The 20834-nt window shown below is 43.7% G+C and overlaps 1 long non-coding RNA gene across 1 annotated transcript; it reads left to right on the top strand.

Moving 5' to 3' along the window:
* The first annotated feature begins 391 nt into the window (after positions 1–391).
* On the top strand, positions 392–11980 carry LOC126456752 (uncharacterized). The gene is made up of 3 exons (XR_007585384.1): positions 392–473; positions 8187–8354; positions 11300–11980. It is a non-coding gene; the product is annotated as an uncharacterized LOC126456752 (long non-coding RNA).
* The last annotated feature ends 8854 nt before the right edge of the window (positions 11981–20834 follow it).

A 20834-nucleotide genomic window follows, 5' to 3' on the forward strand; every position in this document is an offset into this window, starting at 1 on the left:
TTCTTTAATCCCACTAGGTAGATCTTGGCCCTTATGACTTCGTGGAGGAATCAATGTGGCCCGCAGACTAAAACGTTTGGAGATCCATGGTGTAGTGGAAATTAACGTCGCGTCTTGTGTGTGTGTGTGTGCGCATGCACAGTTGGCAGCAGCACGGCGAGCAGTGCGCGGCTGGCCAGCGACGCCGGACAGGTGCGCCGCGGCGGCCGCTGCGCTCTGCTACTGTGCTGCCGCCCTGCGGGGGGCGGAGGCGGCGGCCACAGCCCGTGCCGCTGCCCCCAGACGTCCCCCGCCGCCGTGTCTGCCTCCGGCCGCAGCCCGCCGACCCCAGCGGCCTCCACCGCCGCCGCAGCCGCCGCCGCCTCCGCCATTTTCGCCCGCGGCAGCGTCACGCTGGGCGCCGCGGCGGCAGCTGCGGGCGTCGCCGCCGTCTGCCCGCTCTCACCGCCACAGAGGGCGAGAGCCGCCACACAGTGAGTCGCTCTGTACGTCCTGTCTCTCTGTGTGAGCGCCGCCGTGGAAGTATGACAGGTGTCGTCCTGAAACTCTGGCCATTCCACCGAAGTTTGTTCACACACTCAAACTAGTGCACACACACACACACACACACACACACACACACACACACATATCCACACACACACAAAATTCAGAATAGCAACTGCAGACTGAAATAATTCGACAAATTGTGCCTTATTTCACCCCAGAGACACCGCACACGACACTGATATTTGCAGACGTGTCGATAGAGAAAAGAAAAACTACATATGCTGCTGTTTGGTCCCATGACGAATCTTCTGACTTCATATGGTCTTCACCACTGACACCACACATCCTTTTTAGGACTCTTTTGTTACATGAGCACCTGTTTACAGGCATCTATTTCTTCTCTGTCCTGACGGCTTCTGTTGCCAGACTGTTCTCAGTAGATGGGATTCAAGCATCCGCTGCAGTTGCTGCAGTCAAAATATTTCTGTAATTTAAACATCTGTGATTATGTGGGAGCCCCATTTTCTCTGATCCTTCGGGTCTCCCAAAGTAAAAGAGAGAACAACCCAATATATGCTACAGAAACTCATTTCAGCTCCTCTGTGTGTCTTGACGAAGATGGTATGGAGGACCACGGGTCGCTTCCACAGATATTGCATCTACATCTACATCATACTCCGCAAGTCATCTTATGGTGTACGGCAGAAGGTGCTTCTTGTGCCACGAACTGATCCGCCATACCCTGTTACACTCGAGAATGGCGCGTGACAAGCATGATCGTCGCTAAGCCTCTGTGTTAGTCTAATTTCTCCATTTGTATCTCCGTGATCATTTCGCGAGATATAATGCACAACGCCGCTCTTGTAACTTTTGCCACTGGAGTTAGTTGAGCACCTCGGTAATCCTCTCCCGCAGACTAAACGAATCCGTGATGACACACGCCGCTCTTCTTTGAACCTTCTCTGTCTCCTCTATTGCTCCTTTCTGAATTGATGAATAAGATTCAAGATTCAAGACTCGGTCAAACAAGTGCCTTATAAGCCATTTCCTTCGTAGATGAGCTACATTCACTCAAGACCTCTGTCTGGCTTATGATTTTCCTACTATAATATTTGCAAATGATGTGGTAACATGGGGCGATAAAGAAGTAGATGTACAGTTAGAACTTGATGCGTGGAAGGAAATAACGATACGGTATGGATGGAAAATAAATAAAGATAAGAGTGAATTAATGGTATTAGGGAGAGACAAAGGGATCAACGACAATATTAATTTCAATAGAGAACCCCTCAAAGTGGTAGACAGTTTCACTTATTTAGGGAGTGAAATATCTAGAAATGGAAGAATAACCACCGAAAATAATAGGAGGTTACAGAAGGGAGGCAATGTCTACCAAACAACAAAACACCTGATTTGGAATAAGGAAGTTCCAGAAAAAGCAAAACTCCTTATGTATAAGAGTTATTACTTTCCTATTGTTACCTATGAGGAGAAACATGTACAATGACAGAAGGGGACTGGAGCAGACTGCAAGTACGGGAAATGAAATTTCTCAGAGTAGCTAAGAAAAAACCGAGAATGGACTGAGTACGGAATGTAGTTATTAGAAAGGACCTTCAAGAAGAAAGTATGAGAGAAGAATTGAAGAAAAGCGATTAAGATGTTACGGGCATGTTAAGAGGATGCTTGGGCAAAGACTTCCCAAAATTGTGGAAGAACTAAAGATGGATGGTAAAAGACCTAGAAGGCGCTCAAGAACACGGTGGAAAACGGGAGTGAGAATATACTTGGAAAGAAGAGGTGTGACCTAGCAGCAAGGAAGAAAAGTGGAGGGAGGACCGAGCCACGTGGAGAGGACTCGTCAGCACCCAGAACCGGCAGTAGCTGCAGCGGGATCCGGATAGAACAACAACCACTTACGGTGGCTATGGAGTGTTACTTTTGGATATTTTGCGGTAGATACTGTTTCCAGCAGTTTATGATGAATAGCGTAGTTGTTTATTAGTGCATTTCTTTTTCTGTGTATGTGCAATGTGTTACATTTATTTACGATCAGGTCCAATTATCGGAGCCTGCACCATCCATCAATCCCCTGCATTTCGCTCTACAAATCGATACTGTCTTCTGGCTTTGCTACTTTGTTATAGACAACCGCATTTTTCCAAACTGTCTTAAAAAGCATCCAATGATACCTGCCAGGTCTTTTACGTAGTTTTTAAACAATAACGGTCTTATTACACGTCCTTGAGGTGCTCCGGAAATTACCTTTACATGTGCTGATTTTGTTCTGTTAACGGCGACGTGCTGAGTTTGAGTGATATTATCGATACTGCACACACTCGATTTAAATTGAACCTTTTTCCCGTCTTATTTTATGTTTCATTTGTATAAATACCTACAAGTGAAGTCACCGCATGTGTTGGAGAGTGCTTCAGCAACCATATCAATTTCCTGTTTCCTAGGAAGCGGTACGTGGGAAGGATTAATTTTGGCAAGTTTCCCCTTATTTTCGTCAGCGTTTACTGGTGATATGTTTCTACATCTACATCCATACTCCGCAAGCCACCCTACGGTGTGTGGCGGAGGGTACCCTGAGTACCTCTATCGGTTCTCCCTTCTATTCCAGTCTCGTATCGTTCGTGGAAAGAAGGATTGTCGGTATGCTTCTGTGTGGGCTCTAATCTCTCTGATTTTATCCTCATGGTCTCTTCGCGAGATATACGTAGGAGGGAGCAATATACTGCTTGACTCCTCGGTGAAGGTAGGTTCTCGAAACTTCAACAAAAGCCCGTACCGAGCTACTGAGCGTCTCTCCTGCAGAGTCTTCCTCTGGAGTTTATCTATCATCTCCGTAACGCTTTCGCGATTACTAAATGATCCTGTAACGAAGCGCGCTGCTCTCCGTTTGATCTTCTCTATCTCTTCTATCAACCCTATCTGGTACGGATCCCACACTGCTGAGCAGTATTCAAGCAGTGGGCGAACAAGCGTACTGTAACCTACTTCCTATGTTTTCGGATTGCATTTTCTTAGGATTCTTCCAATGAATCTCAGTCTGGCATCTGCTTTACCGACCATCAACTTTATATGATCATTCCATTTTAAATCACTCCTAATGCGTACTCCCAGATAATTTATGGACTTAACTGCTTCCAGTTGCTGACCTGCTATTTTGTAGCTAAATGATAAGGGATCTATCTTTCTATGTATTCGCAGCACATTACACTTGTCTACATTGAGATTCAATTGCCATTCCCTGCACCATTCGTCAATTCGCTGCAGATCGTCCTGCATTTCAGTACAATTTTCCATTGTTACAACCTCTCGATACACCACAGCATCATCTGCAAAAAGCCTCAGTGAACTTCCGATGTCATCCACAAGGTCATTTATGTATATTGTGAATAGCAACGGTCCTATGACACTACCCTGCGGCACACCTGAAATCACTCTTACTTCGGAAGACTTCTCCCCATTGAGAATGACATGCTGCGTTCTGTTATCTAGGAAGTCTTCAATCCAATCACACAATTGGTCTGATAGTCCATATGCTCTTACTTTGTTCATTAAACGACTGTGGGGACTGTATCGAACGCCTTGCGGAAGTCAAGAAACACGGCATCTACCTGTGAACCCGTGTCTATGGCCCTCTGAGTCTCGTGGACGAATAGCGCGAGCTGGGTTTCGCACGACCGTCTTTTTCGAAACCCATGCTGATTCCTACAGAGTAGATTTCTAGTCTCCAGAAAAGTCATTATACTCGAAGATAATACGTGTTCCAAAATTCTGCAACTGATCGACGTTAGAGATATAGGTCTATAGTTCTGCACATCTGTTCGAAGTCCCTTCTTGAAAACGGGGATGACCTGTGCCCTTTTCCAATCCTTTGGCACGCTACGCTCTTCTAGAGACCTACGGTACACCGCTGCAAGAAGGGGGGCTAGTTCCTTCGCGTACTCTGTGTAAAATCGAACTGGTATCCCATTAGGTCCAGAGGTCTTTCCTCCTTTGAGCGATTTTAATTGTTTCTCTATCCCTCTGTCGTCTATTTCGATATCTACCATTTTGTCATCTGTGCGACAATCTAGAGAAGGAACTACAGTGCAGTCTTCCTCTGTGAAACAGCTTTGGAAAAAGACATTTAATATTTCGGCCTTTAGTCTGTCATCCTCTGTTTCAGCACCATTTTGGTCACAGAGTGTCTGGACATTTTGTTTTGATCCACCTACCGCTTTGACATAATACCAAAATTTCTTAGGATTTTCTGCCAAGTCAGTACATAGAACTTTACTTTCGAATTCATTGAACGCCTCTCGCGTAGCCCTCCTCACACTACCCTCCTTCGCGTAATTTTTGTTTGTCTGCAAGGCTTAGGCTATGTTTATGTTAGTTGTGAAGTTCCCTTTGCTTCCGCAGCAGTTTTCTAACTCGGTTGTTGTACCACGGTGGCTCTTTTCCATCTCTTACGATCTTCCTTGGCACATACTCATCTAACGCATATTGTACGATCGTTTTGAACTTTGTCCACTATCTGTACTTGAGACAAAACTTTTGTGTTGAGCCGTCAGGTACCCTGAAATCTGCTTTTTGTCACTTTTGCTAAACAGAAAAATCTTTCTACCTTTTTTAATATTTCTATTTACGGCTGAAATCATCGATGCCGTAACCGCTTTATGATCGCTGATTCCCTGTTCTGCGTTAACTGTTTCAAATAGTTCGGGTCTGTTTGTCACCAGAGGGTCTAATATGTTATCGCCACGAGTCGGTTCTCTGTGTGACACACATTGCTTCACTTGAGCATCTGCCACTGAAGTTGGGGAAACGTCTCCTTAACACTCTAGCCCAAAGTGATTGAACCTGCAGTGAAATGAGTTTCCCTTCGTCGATCCTCTCTAGCTCGTCTACTTGTAACCAACACTCGGGCAAAGTCTGTATGCTTTATTTGCTACTTTAAGATGGAAGACACATCCGATGATGATCACATACACATTTGATCAATAGTTCCCGGGCACTTATTCGTGGCCATCAGCATGAGGTGTGTTGACCCTTCGCCATTGTAACGGCATGAACTCTCGTGGGGACACTTACAGCGAGGTGTCTGAATGTCCGTGGAGGACAGGCCATTCTCCCTCAAAAATCTAAACCACTGTGATCTCGAGCGAAAACGATATACTTTTCATCCAAAACGTATTTCTTTGAGTTTGGGTCGGGACTCTTGGCAGGCGTGTCCCTTGCCGGAATGTTATCGGCTGCAGACCATAGCCTTAAAGATAGTGATTAATGACTGGTTGATGCAGACAATTCTAGCCTCCGAAATGATCCTCCAGTGTAAAGATTATACAATATTGTGAAATGTATCCATATCCTTTGACATTTAGCATTCCCTTAAGCGCAATAAGGAGACGATATCCTCACCGCGGAAAGAAGAAACGATACTTCACTGTTGACACTACACAAGACGGCAGGTAACGTTAAAGTTCTCCAGGCAGTCGCCTAACCGAAATCCTTCCGACATATTGACACAGAATACAATGTGATTTATCGCTTCAAATGACTAGTTTACAGCGATCCACTGTGCAACTAAATAGCTTTGCCAAGCATCGCTCAGCATTGACTACAGAATTAATGAATGCTTTATGAGGAGCTGCTCGACCACTGTAGCCCATTCTTCTTAACTGAATAGACACAGTCACTATGCTTACTGGACTGCTGGTAGCACTTTGGAAGTCATCAGTGATTCCTTCCACTGATTTCGTGCGACGTTTTACAAAAACGCTCCGCAATGCTCGACGATCATGTTCGTCAGTGTATGTGCTGTGTTTGGTCTTGGTTTGTCAGTGGCTGCTCCTTCGTGTTTCCACTTGCTCGTTCGTGTCTCCGCTTCAAAATCACGAAAGTTGAGCTGGGCAGCTTTCAAAGGATTGAAATGCCCCTGGTGGATTCTCTATTCAGCTGACAAGAAATGACTCGTTCGACGTCACAGAACTCTGCTGACCGTCACCGCTTCTCTACTGACAACACACAATCACCCTCCCCCCTCCCGCCTCTCATGATACGTGCTGGGAAATTCCGCATTACGTAGTTATGTCCGGATACTTTTGATGAGGTAAATTACTTCGTCTTAAACAGAAGGAGGCATCTCTCCCTTGGCCGCCGTCACTTGATACGCGCCTTGCTGCCTGAAGTGCATACTTTGGGCTACTTGACAACCAACTAATCCCTCTGTCTTCCTTAATAGCTATTATGATAAAAATGAAAATACAGTGCCAATAATGCAGAAACAGATTGGATACCCTTTTGTTGCGTGAAATGATGTATAGTTCTCTATATCAAATAGCTTAAGAATATAAGAGGTTATTGCTAAATATCTTTGGTGTTTCAGAAGACAACAGCGCTAAACTACAAGACGCGCAGAACAATGACTCACATCAGTGGGTAGAGGATCTCTCCCAGTTTTCATCTCGCATCACAGGTGATGATTCACTTATGACGCGGAAAGTGTCAATATGACAGTCATACTCATGCCATACACACGCCAACACGTCCGGGTTGATTTCAGCGACCGCACTAATTATCCTTTCTTGTATCTGTTCCAAATTAAGTGCCAGTGAATGAAGGCACACTTGACTGAAAGTCGGTGACCACGTTCGGCACTGAGGTAATCACGAACTCCTGAAACAAACAGTCGTGGAGCACTGTCTTGTTGCAAAATGAGGTCTCCACTGTCTTGGTATAATTGTGACGTAAGCCATTGTTGCAGCATGCCCAGGTACACGAAACCAGTAAGAGTTTTCTCCGCTAAGAAATGCAGTTCATAAACGTTTGATGAGAACAGGGCTCAAATTACATTAACTGTAGGTATGTTATGAATGTGATCAATAATCTGCTCTGGATGTTCTGTGCGCCAAACATGCGAGTTACCGTGACTGACCTATCCAGACACATGAAAAGTGGACACGTCACCGAGAACTGACGCCTGTGGAAAACCTTCTCCTTCCGGCAGCAGCTCCTTGTCGCGAGTAGCCGGAGCATGTAGTAAGTGCATCTGCGGAGAATGCGCCGGACGGTTGACTGCGGTACAACAGTTCCCAGCTGACACGTGTCGTCCATATCTTCGGGCTCCTGCTAATGATTCCCACACACGCTCCATCTGCTGACCGTGCCGACTGAATTGTTTTCTTCGCACCAAATAAGCTGCCAGTCTAACGGATTGTATTGTACCATCCTTGGACGGTTACTTGTGTTGGAGCTTTTAAATGTTACTTGGTACTAAATCTTAACTGGATCGTGAAAACTGACTCCCATTTAGCAAATTCAAGAACTCAAAACACACTCATCGGTCCACTGCACGCCACGTTCTGACACGCCTTAGTAGCGGCCTCTGCATCTACTCTCGAGCTGACGTTCACCGCATCATAAACTGTGCCCCACTAATAACGAGAGCTGAAAACTTGGTGACGTACTCCAGACAGTAGCGTGTGTCATTTTTATGTATGTCTCGTAATTTTCGCGCTGTTGCCCAGTGAAACCCCTGAGGTACTTGTGATTAACGCTGCAGTACACTGCAGCCATTTGGTGTTACTGGGGTGACAAAATCTTTAACATGAAGCAGCACTGGTCGTGGAAATAGTATTGTGAGTTCCTCCCCTTGACGCTTCCAGGGGTTGCAGTTTGTGTGTGACCTGCCATGTTGACAGGGGCCCTGAAGCAGTGTAGGTGAAGCCGCCAGCCAGCCAGCTGCTGCTGCTGCTGCCGCCCGTGGCTCCCACACCGCTCGCTGCCCGCAGATCACACCAGTTCATACAGGGGGCCGGCTGGTGTCAGCGGTGTGTCACCAGCGGGATGCATCCTTCGGAGTCTAACTGGTGAGTATGCAGCCAGTCTCAGAAGCGGGAGCACAGCTCAAGAGCGTGGTGTATGTAAACGGGTTACGCTGTTGCTGTCATCATACGACAGCGGGATGAACTCTTTTTGTACGTAGTTAGCCAAGTACCCAGCAGCGCCCGTGTATTTATTTATATCAGTCGTCTATAAATCCGTCTCCTCCTTTCCCCTCTCTAGCTGCCATCTCTTACTCACCCCGTCTCCGTCCATCTCCTCTCCCTTTTCTGTATCTATCTACTCCTGCCATTTCCTTTGTCCATCTCATCCATCCCTACCCCTATCCCCACCGCTCTCTATCCATCTCCTCCTGCCCCTCTCTGACCATTAGCTCCTCCCCCTCTCCCTGTCCATCTGCTCCTTTTATTTCTCTTCTCTTTCTCTGTCCATCTCCTTCCCTCCCCTCTTTCTCTGTACATCTCCTCCTCTTTTCTTTCTCTGTCCGCCACCATCTCTTCCTACTCTTCATCCTCCTCTCTGTCCATCTCTTTCTCCTTCTCCTCTCTGTACATATCCTTTCTTTTCTCTGTCCATCTCCTTTCCTTCCTCTGTCCGTTCCTACACTGCTCTCTCTCTGTCTGTCTGCCGCTCTTACATTTCTGTCCATTTCTCTCTCCTCTTCTTTATGTTCATCTTCTCCTCAACCCTATCTGTCTTCGTGTTCTCCTTTTCATTAGTTGTCTATCAATCTTCGTTCCTCGCTTCTGTCTGCACTTTATCGTCACCATCCCTACAGCAGATTGCTCATTCTTACCACACGCTACTCGTTTCGAGATGGAAAGTAATACCTGTACCAAGTTTGGTTGAAATTGATCTAGGGGTTAAGAGGAGCTTTTTACCCATTCCTTTACACATGTGTGCACATACACTCTATGACAAAACCACGCACCAGGAAGAAATCATCCAAATGGTACGGGAATAAGTAGATGCGACGTACATGTGCAGACCACAAATCGTTACAAGTACGGAAAAAAATATATGATTCGTTCAAGAGAAAGAGCTTGACAAATTCAGCTTTTCGGTAATGCATTGCTCCGCCTATGGCCATTATGCAAGCTGTTATTCGGCTGGCCATTGACTGATAGAGTTGTTCGGAAATTGACTGACAGAGTTGATCGATGCATTCATGAGGCACAGCGTGCTAAATTGTGTATAATTGGCCAGTTAGATCGTCAAAATCCCGGGCTCCTTAGAGGGTGCTGGCCATAATGTTCGAAACCACTTCAGCTGGGAAGAGATCAGGCGACCTAACTAGCGAAGACAGGGTTTGGCAAGCACGAAGCCAAACAGTAAAAACTTCGTCTTATCGATAGGGACAAACATCGCTGCTCCAGTGAGGGGATGCCCCTTCTTGTTGGAAGACGAAATTCTGGGAATCAGCAGTCTGTTGTGGTATCAACCATAACTGCAACATTCGAGTGTAAAGGTAAGAGGTAGCCGTCACAATTTTGCGACAGAAGAAAAAAGACCCACAGAGCTTCGTCTGCGATATTACACAGAAAACATTAACTTCAACGAATCTCGCTCATGAGGATTTTCAGTGCGATCCACTTTCATATTGTGGTGGTGAACGTTTCCAGATAAATGGAAGGCTGCATCGTCCCTGAATGTCAGCTTAGAGGTGAAATGTTTATCACCAAGTGCTTTCTGAAATGTGAAGCGAAGCTGAACATTCCGGCTTTGTTGCACGAGACGTGGATAGTACGGTCTGAAACGTAACCACCGTCTCAAAATGTTATACATTGTTTTCTGCGGTATTCCAAGTTCGTGGCTTGCGCGGACCATTGATTTTTTGGCCTGAGTGCGAAACTTTCCCTAGTCCTCGCCACAGTTACATCTGGCACACTTGGTCTGGCAGTACTTTTCTGTTTACAGAGACAGCCAGGGTCCGTAAACTGTCCATATCAACACACAACGCACTGTTTACGTGCCGAGTTTTTTTCCATAGTTACTTCTGAAGGCACGCTGCATTGTTATCATGGATAAACATCTTACATATTCGTACACGGAAACTCTGTTCTTCCTTTGTCGCCGTTTTGTCACGGCACTGCATTCGTTACGCCAGCTGGTGGGCGCAATGCGAACTCGACGAGTTTACGGTTCTGTTCATGCATTAGTGCTAAATGTCCATGTATTACTTTGAAAAATATAGAACTTTAAAAACTAATGAATCACTTATAGTAGCCGTGTATATTCATCTTCAAAGCTGAGGATCTGCACGTCGTATGGATTCCGAAGTGATCTCCGAGGGTGGCACTGCTGGAATCCCAAATAAATACAAACAGGGGCAAACAGCAGTACCTGCTACCATGATACATCCAACACTGTTGCATTTTGGATGTGACACGGACACAAGTGATTTCTGCAGTTAAGTAACGACGATGCATCGATGCACGTTTCTCACGGACGGAATATCCCACACCTAGGGCACGCATGAAAAGGGTGTGATCTGGAGGCTAGATATAATGAGTTTTGCCCATTCTTCATTCGAATGTCAGTCACCCGATGTCCACCTCAAGGTCTGCCAACACCCGAGTCACTTGAAACCTACCTTATACAAATGTGGCACGGATCGTCGTCACGCCACTGTTGCATCACTCCTACCCAATGTTTTGACCACCACGTTACACACTGTCGTGTTACACCCTACAATTTAGGAGCCCTGTAGGGGCAAAAGGCTACCAATATGTGTACATAAAGAATAAAGATGTGTCATGTAAATAAGGATGGTTTTATTTAAAAAGGTTTTTAGAATTTTCACATTAAATGATCGGAAACATTACTTTCCAACATGCATTCGTAGAGCGTGCTCAGCAAACTACCATAATTTAGATACCGTAGCTCTGTTACAGTTACTGTATATTTTCTCTTTTGATACTGTCTGACAATCGTCTTTTGATTGTTGATTAGTATTTTCCGTCTCTTTCAGAAATGAAGACTCCAGAGTTCTTCCGTGACGTGTACGACATTTCAAGTGAAGTTACTAAAAGTTACTGGACGGCGACATATCACACTCCTGCAGCATATACATTCTCAAGACAAAATCCTTGAACACTGAGGATGGACCCAAGGAATTACAAGAACTATTTTCCACCTACACAGATTAGCTGTGCCTATCGTAGCGGAGTATATTCTACATATCTGGCTTAGGATTTACTAAACTCGTAAGTCAAAGGCATTACATTCGGAACCTGCAGAAGATCAATAAATTGTTGAATTTTTCTCCGTCGTCAGTGGACATTTGTTGATGATTGCATCATTAGGGAATGCTTATTTTTATACAGTTTGGTAATCCACAGAGCCCTCAGCGGTCCGTAACGTATCAAGATACACAATCGTTGTTGAATCCATTGGCCTACAAATGAATTTTGTGCTGATGAAAATGAGAAGTGTAAAAGAAACGAAGCATTCCGTAAAAGGTCGAACACTGGAACCTTACAGCGACACCTTAATTTTACAAACTTGCTACAAGAGACGCTGTTTCTACTTTTCAGCTCTTTTACTTTGTATCTGACTTATAAGCGCTGATTTTAGAGTATCTGATGCTAGTGAAAAGCACTGGTCTTTTGTTTGTAAGATGTCAGTGTATTTTCAATAAAATACAGTTTTTAGCGACGATACAAAAGATTTCAGTCATACTGTTACTCACACTCAGTTACATCCCTGATGTTTCAAAACATATATTTCAGCATTTTGTTTGACAACAAGCTACTTTTTCTGTCTGTGTTTCAAAGTTTTTCATCACGTCGTAGTATGAGCACTGTCAGTATCATCAGCGTTTGTTGCCTCTGACAGCAGTCTGCAAATATAGATCCAGACAAAGAGCTGTATAAAGCTGTTTTAAGATCAAAACTAACGGAAAGGGTAAGTTAAAATTTACCTTTAGAAGAAATGTAACAATTCGATGAAGGTAGATACATTGGACAAAAGTAAAACTCCCCCCTCCTCACAACCTCAGAACCCTTGCCACCTGCTACCTCTACATCATCATTTCCTGTCTCTGAATTTTAATTTCTGTCTAAAGGTAAGGACCTCTTCTCTTGAGCCTACTTCAGTACGTACGGTGAGCGGACTGGTAAACATATCAGAATTGTGGCAAGAGACGTAGGCATCCTTATCACTTGATGAAGGGCAGGACGCAGAGAACCATGTTTAACTTCAGGCAGAGACAACAAAAATGAACAATTGCTCACTTTCAGACAGTAGCGGACAATTATTATCCTAATATATTGCAACTACGAAAAAAGTGTTACCTGACAATACTTAGCAATCACTATAATTTCTCTCTCAAGAATTCAGTCTGTGTAAAATGACAGATAAGCTTACTGCATCGATTACAGCAGTCATTTTAACCTAATGAAGCCGGCACTGTAGCTCAGCGTATTCGGTCAGAGGGTTAGCTGCCTTCTGTAAAAAAAAAAAAACGTAGTGAATGGATCAACAAAGAACACTGGGTGTTTGTGTTGTCCCCATCATTTCATCGTCATCATCATCATCATCATTTGTAACGGCAGCTAGATTGGATTGTGAAAAACTGGATCATGTAAAAATTAGGACTTTGTACGAGCGCTGATGACTTCGCAGTTGAGCGCCCCACAAACCAAACTTCATCATCATCATCATCATCATCACAGTGTATGTCGGCAGCTTACTTCTGTACATCAGATATGGATAATGGAGGAAAAGCCACATACATCAGAAATTTACATACTTTTAACGAAAGTGACATTAAAATGTTTTGCTCAATGCAGAAGTTGCAAGTACCTGCAGCAAAAGTGTAAGTTAACAACAAATTCTTTGTAACAGTAGTCTGCTCCAGTTCTTTCCTTTGTCTTTCCCATGACGGATCAAAATGCACTTCCGTACACTCAATGTCCCACGTGATTATCGTAAGAAATTTCTTTCTGAAACGAAGGTATATATTTGGCACGATCGGGTTTTCACTCCATGAATCACAGACCGACACAACAGAGGAGTATCTGCGTAGAGGCCAAGTAAAGATGTGGTTCCTGAAGACGGCAGCAGTATTTACAGCAGTTGCAGGGGCAACAGTCTTCATGATTGACTGATGTGGCCTTCTAACATTAGTCAACATGACCTTGCTGTGTTGGTATTGGGAACACCTGGTAGCAAGGGAAACTACAGCCATTATTTTCCTGAGGGCATGCGGCACTCGTGTATGGTTAAATGATAACTGCATCCTCTTGAGTAAAATGTACTGGAGGTGACATAGTCGCACTTTCGGACCTTCGGGCAGGGCCTACTCAAGAGGATGTCGTCATCAAAAAAAATAAGACTGACATTCTACAGGTCGGAGAGTGACATATGAGATACCTTAATCGGGGAGATACGTTAGAGAATTTAAAAAGGGAAGAGGTCAGGTTTAAGTGCGAATTAGTCAAGTTCGGTGGCTGGAAGAACAGGACTTCTGGTCAGGTGAGTACAAAGCTACCAACAAAAACTTAAATAGAGCCAATACAAAAGTTAAACGATGAAGCAAATTTGAAAGAAGAAGAAAACAAAAATTCTGGGAAGCTATTATAGACAGCGAAATAATAATCAACCAATTGTACAAAAAAAATTTAATTTCCTTTCTTCACAAAGTTATACTTATCGCTTAATTTCTAATGTCAAAAACAAGATACTATAAAGCAAAATGCCGTTGTTATGTGGTTCATATAGCTTTTTATACAGACACTACACTAGTTGCATCGAACTACAGTTGCTGAGGATGGGTAAAATACAATTGTGAACAGCTTAACAGCTTAGTGAACGCATTATCGTAACCAAAATACAAACGAAGCCAACAAACACCACAGTAACACTAGTTTATGTATGCCAACTGCCTCTGTATATGATAAAGAGGCGGAAAGATTGTATGATGTGGTAAAGGGACTTGGCCGACAAGAAGGGTAAGAAAACCAATGTGCACTTTGTGTGAATACCGGGTGGAGTCATTGCATATGTGGAAAGGGTCTTCCCAGATGCCATGAAGAGCACAGGGTGCAGGTAACTGCAGGTGGTTGCTCAAGTCGGTAACAATGATGTGTGTCAGTTTGGATCAGAAGAGATTCTCTCTGGTTTAGAGCGACTAACAGAAATGGTAAAGGCTGACAGTCTTGCTTGCAAGATGGAAGCAGAGCTGACCATTTGTAGCTTAGTCGACAGGGCTGATTGCAGACGTCTGTTACAGAACCGAGCGGAGGGTCTGAATCGGAGGCTCAGACGGTTCTGCGACCGTGTAGGCTGCAGATTCCTCGACATGCGCCTGAAGGTGATTGGGTTTATGGTTCCGCTGAGTAGGTCAGGTGTCCACTATACGCAGGAGGCGGCTACAATGGTAGAGGGGCTGTGTGGCGTGGACTGGGCGGGTTTTTAAGTTAGAGGGTCTCGGGAAAACACAAGAAGGGCTTCAGTCACAAAAGGCGCAGGCTGAACACAGGAAGAACGTAAACACAGGAACCATTGGCGTAACAGTTGTAAATTGTCGTAGCTGTGTTGAGAAAGTACCAGAGTTCCATGCGCTAATAGAAGGCACTGATGCTCAAAACGTTATAGGCACTGAAAGCTGGCTAAAGCCGGATATAAGCTCAGCCGAAATTTTTGCGAAGAACTTAACGGTGTTCCGAAAGGATAGGCTAAACACGGTTGGCGGTGGCGTGTTTGTTGCTGTCAAATGTAGTTTAACTTGTCGTGAAATTGATATAGATACTTCCTGTGAGTTAGTATGGGCAGAGGTCATTGTTGGCAACAATAATTGAATCATTTTACCGACCTCCCAATTCAGATGATGCAGCTGCTGAAATATTCAAAGAAAACATGAGTTTCACTTCAAACACGTACCCGACTCACACGGTAATATTTAGTGGTGACTTTAATTTACCCTCGATATGTTGGCGAAAATACGTGTTCAGTTCCAGAGGTACGTATAAAATATCATCCGAAATTGTGCTAAACGCATTCTCTGAAAATTATTTCGAGCACATAATTTATGAGCCCACGCGAATAGTAAACGTTTTCTGAAAACACACTTGACTTCTTAGCAACAAATTATTCTGAGTTAATAACGAGCATCAAACCGGATCAGGGATTAATGAACACAGGGTTGTCGTAGCGAGACTGAATATTGTATTCCCCAAATCCTCGAAAAATAAGCGAAAAATATACCTATTCAAAGAAGCAGATAAAAATTCTCTTTACGCCTTCCTGAGAGAAAATCTCCACTCATTTCAAATTGATAATATAAGTGTAGACAAGATGTGGCTTGGATTCAAAGAAATAGCATCGGTAGCAATTGAGAGATTTATACCAAATAAATTAACGACGGAGCTGATCCTCCTTGGTACACAAAACGGGTTAGAACACTGTTGCAGGAACAACGAAACAAACATGCCAAATTTAAACAGAGGCAAAGTCCCCAAGATTGGCGATCTTTCACAGAAGCTCGAAATAATTTTGCGCGGACTTTAATGCGAGATACTTATAACAGTTTCCACAACGTAATTTTGTCTCGGAACCTGACAGATAAACCAAAGAGATTCTGGTCGTATGTGAAGTATGTTAGCGGCTAGAAACAATCAATGCCTTCTCTGCGCGATAGCAACGGAGATACTATCGAAGACAGCAGAATTCGAATCGAGAATAGCAGCCAACATGAGTACCGTAGTCGAGTGGGGTAAGTCTTTGACGTCAGTTGGATGTTATTCTCTGACGCTGTCTGTGTCCTGGTGGATGCGGCAGCTGCCGTATTTATTTCTACTCCAAGGTACCAGTGTAACAGCTACGGGAAAAGTGTGGAACAGTTCTGAACAAACTGTTGGAGTAATGTGCCTATGACTCACTACAGCGCTTCCTGTAGTGAAGGACGTGGGTTGCCAGTGGATGCGTGTCGTGTCACTAGCGCCAATGCGGACATGTCTTGTATGTGTACTTTTACGTTCATTACACATGTGAATAGACACACCGATTTTCTGCAATCAAAGGAGAATTGAGGAACTAACAACGACCAACCGAGACGTGAAGGTGGTGTAAAGCCTTTTTTAAGCACGAGTGTGCTGGTGTGACCATTTACACAGCTGAAAAAAGTGCTCTGGTTTTGTAAAACGAATGGCGTTCAGAGCAGCTGCATGCTGTCTGCTTCCACCGCCTCAATAAAAATCACGTACGTATTGCGAAGAGCGAGTCATAAGGTGATTTCTCTCTGTTTCTGTGAATGAATTTGGAGGTCGGTAATTGAGTTACATATTGACTAAACAAGCAAGGTATTGAACAGTTCGATTACGTCATTACACCTTGCCCATGTCTCCGCGTGTACAATGCTGGCTGATCAGTAGTATTCAAGAGAAACCTTTTCAATAAATGACGCAACGGACCGCTTCTAAAGATTTGGCCAAGCTGCATGTAGACGTCTTGTGCCTCATATAAGCAAGTATTTCTGTTAACTGTCATGTTGAATTTAATAAGCCTCGTAATCATATTTTGAGGGGAACATTATTCTGGAAGCAGAAAAATGTGCGATGGGATGCAATATTCGTGAAACAGTTCTTAATGTTAGTGGTAGTTTGTTATAGTGGTTAATATCCCACATTAAGTAGACAATATTAAAACAAAAGTGGAATAACATTGCATCCTTTTACATTTAAAACACGAAATACATGAAAAGACCAGCGTGAAGAACTTCAGAACAGTGATAAGAGAACTTTTGGACTACGAAAAGGGAGGATAACACCGCATAAAGTATTTACCATACACATATGTAACTCAGAAAGAGAAAGAAGCAGCTCATTCCGCCACCAACGAAACTATACGGGTCAGTTAGAGAGATCTCAAACACTTTTAGAGCTCTTCCACAAAAAATGATAGATTCCATAAGTGTTAAACCAACTGAGAGAAATTGTGCGAAGTGGGTTTCGTTCTTCATGGAATCTGCCATTCTACACAATTAAATAGCCTGCATTCGGAATATAATTACTTTATTTGCACGTGGTTCGTAACTCTCTAAATCTCAATGAGAATAAACATTGGATATGACCCAAAATAGATTGAGACGTTTGTGCATTTTTAGGGAAACACCATTCTTCAGTAAAACACGGTAGGTAGTCAATTAAAGGGAGCCCACTGCTGATGGCACATGGTCGCTCTAGGCATGAAAAAGACAAAGCACTAGTCTAAGGATTCTCGTGAAAGTTAATGAAGAATCACAACGAAACAAACGAAAAGCATCACTAAATCTGAATCATTCGCAAAGTAAATGAAATAGTTCTTCCATGAATAACAAAAGACAATCTGCACTATCCGGATCACTGTATGTTCTGAGAAGCACTACATTTTATTTTGAGGCGCCCGAGCGGTTCTAGGCGCTACAGTCTGGAGCCGCGCGACCACTACGGTCGCAGGTTCGAATCCTGCTTCGGGCATGGTTGTGTGTGATGTCCTTAGGTTAGTTAGGTTTAAGTAGTTCTAAGTTCTAGGGGACTGATGACTTCAGAAGTTAAGTCCCGTAGTGCACAGAGCCATTTGAACCATTTTTTTTTAAAGCTATTGATAATCCAGAATACACAAATATCTCTCCGCTCCCCTGACCGGCAGATTTAACCATACATACTCAGGAACTCATACACGTTCAGGAACTCACACTTTACAGAGAATACCTGTGAAAACGGAGAGGACATGGTGAGGATGCTGCTTGACACAAAAAGTAAATACAGGGTGTTCGGAAATTACATGTTACAAATTTCTATGACTAATTCAGGGGAGTGAGTACTTAATATTTTGAATAGGGCGCCATGTCCGGAAACGTACCCTTTCTGTTCTATTATGGTTTCAATTCAAATGTTTGACTCATGCATTTGGAACTGTATTTGGTGTGACGCAGTGCAATTGAAAGGTAACAATTCGAAAAGAAACATATGGAACAGCCATTTATCACTTAAGCACATTTGTTTGTATTTACACTTAAACATTACGTGTTTACATTTCTCCAGAACGAAAAATAATCCTGCATACTGTACGTGAAGAACAGTACTGATGTATTACGACGGCGGCTCGATGTGGAGACCACCAACGTTGTTACAGGCATCGTGCCTACGAGGTACGTTCCGGTACACACTTTGCATTCCATGTGGCGTCTCTTCAGTTTGTAGCACTGCGGCGAGAACAGGTGCCACCACTTCTTCCTCTCTCTCTGCAGCTACAAGGTTTAGTGCACTTCATCCGGTCTACTAACCCATTGCATATCAGGACAGGTTACTCTGAGGCTTTTGTCTTTCCCTAAGCAGACGTGGACGCGTTACACATCTGAATGCGACGCTACGTTGCCGGACATGCTTTCCTATATTACGAATTCAATCCCTGTACAAGTCTTAGAAGTCTGTAACGGAAATATCCCAACATCCCGTATATTCGTATCCTGTGCCGCCATGCGAGAAGAATCGGAAAAGCCATATGTGTCACTTACAAACGGTAACTAAGCAATGCCACACCATTATAAATTACAGTTGGCTCATACGATCACTTTACACAGCATGAGACCCTCTCCACACATCCTGAAAAAATGAGCCCGTTAGGACGCATCCCATGCAGTGTTTCCCGCTCCGTGAGATTTAGTGGCAGTGTGAGGTACATCTACATCTACATGGTTACTCTGCAATTCACACTGAAGTGCCTGGCAGAGGGTACATAGAACCATTTTCATATTTCTTCTCTATCATTCCACTCTCGAATGACGCGTGGGAAAAAGGAACAATTAAATCTTTCCATTCTAGCTCTGATTTCTCTTATTTTATTATGATGATATTTTTTCCCTGGGTGGGTTTCAACAAAATATTTTCGCATTCGTAAGAGAAAAAATGGTTCAAAGGGCTCTGAGCACTATGGGACTCAACTGCTGAGGTCATTAGTTCCCTAGAACTTAGAACTAGTTAAACCTAACTAACCTAAGGACATCACAAACATCCATGCCCGAGGCAGGATTCGAACCTGCGACCGTAGCGGTTCCAGACTGCAGCGCCTTTAACCGCACGGCCACTTAGGCCGGCCGTAAGAGAAAGTTGGTGATTGAAATTTCGTAAATAGATCTCGCCGCCAAGAAAACCGCCTGTGTTTCAGTGACTGCCACCCCAACTCGTGTATCATATCAGTGACACTCTCACCCCTACTCCGCGATAACACGAAACGAGCTGCCCTTCTTTGCGCTTTTTCGATGTCCTCTGTCAATCCCACCTGGTGAGGATCCCATACCGCGCAGCAGCACTAGAGCAGAGGACAGACAAGTGTAATGTAGGCTGTCTCTTTAGTGGGTTCGTCGCATCTTTTATATGTTCTGCCAACAAAGCGCAGTCTTTGTTTCGCCTTCCCCACGATATTATCTATGTCGTCTTTCCAAGTTAAGTTGCTTGTAATTGTAATTCCTAGGTATTTAGTCGAACTGACAAATCTTAGATTTGTGCGATTTATCGTATACCCAAAATTTATCGGATTTCTTGTAGTACCCATGTGGAAGACCTCGCATTTTCTTTGTTTAGTGCCAATTGCCACCTTTCGCACCATACAGAAATTCTCTGTAGAACATATTCTAATTAGAATTGATCGTTTGATTATTTCCTAGACGGTAAATTACAGCGTCATCTGCAAACAATCTAAGAGGGCTGCTCAAATTATCACCTAGATCATTTATGTAAATCAGGAACCGTAGAGGGCCTATGACACTACATTGCGGAACGCCAGATATCACTCCTGTTCTATCGATGATTTACCGTCTGTCACTACGAACTGTGACCTCTCTGAGAGGAAATCACAAAGCCAGTCACACAACTGAGGCGATTAATAGTCGCGTGTGAGGAACGGTATCAAAAGCCTTCTGGAAATCTAGGAATATGGAATCGATCTGAGATACCTTGTCGACAGCACTCATTACTTTATGGGAATAAAGAACTAGCTGTGTTGCACAAGAACGATATTTTCTGGATCTGTGTTGGTTATATATCAATAAGTCATTTTCTTCAAGGCGATTCATAATGTACGAGTACAGTATATGCTCCAAAATCCTACTGCAAATTGAGGTCACTCATATGGGTAACTTCTGTTTCCTTTCATTGAATATTGATGTGACCTGTGCTACTTTCCAGTCTTTAGGAACAGATCTTTCGTCAAGTGAGCGGTTGTATATGATTGCTAAGAAAGGCGTTATTGTGTCTGCATACTCTGAAAAGAACCTGACTGGTATACCATCTGGACCGGAAGACTTTCCTTTCTTAAGTGTTTTGAGTTGTTCTGCAACATCTAAGATATCTGCTTCTATGTCACTCATGCTAACAGCTGTTCTGGTTTCGAATTATGGAATATTTACTTCGTGTTCTTTCGTGAAGGAATTACGGAAAACTATTTAGTAGCTCCGCTTTAGTGACACCATCATCTGTAACTTTCCATCGCTTTCGCGCTGTGACGGTATTGACTGTTTTTTGCCA

This window comes from Schistocerca serialis, chromosome 2 (assembly GCF_023864345.2).
Source record: "Schistocerca serialis cubense isolate TAMUIC-IGC-003099 chromosome 2, iqSchSeri2.2, whole genome shotgun sequence".
Classification (NCBI taxonomy): Eukaryota; Metazoa; Arthropoda; class Insecta; order Orthoptera; family Acrididae; genus Schistocerca; species Schistocerca serialis.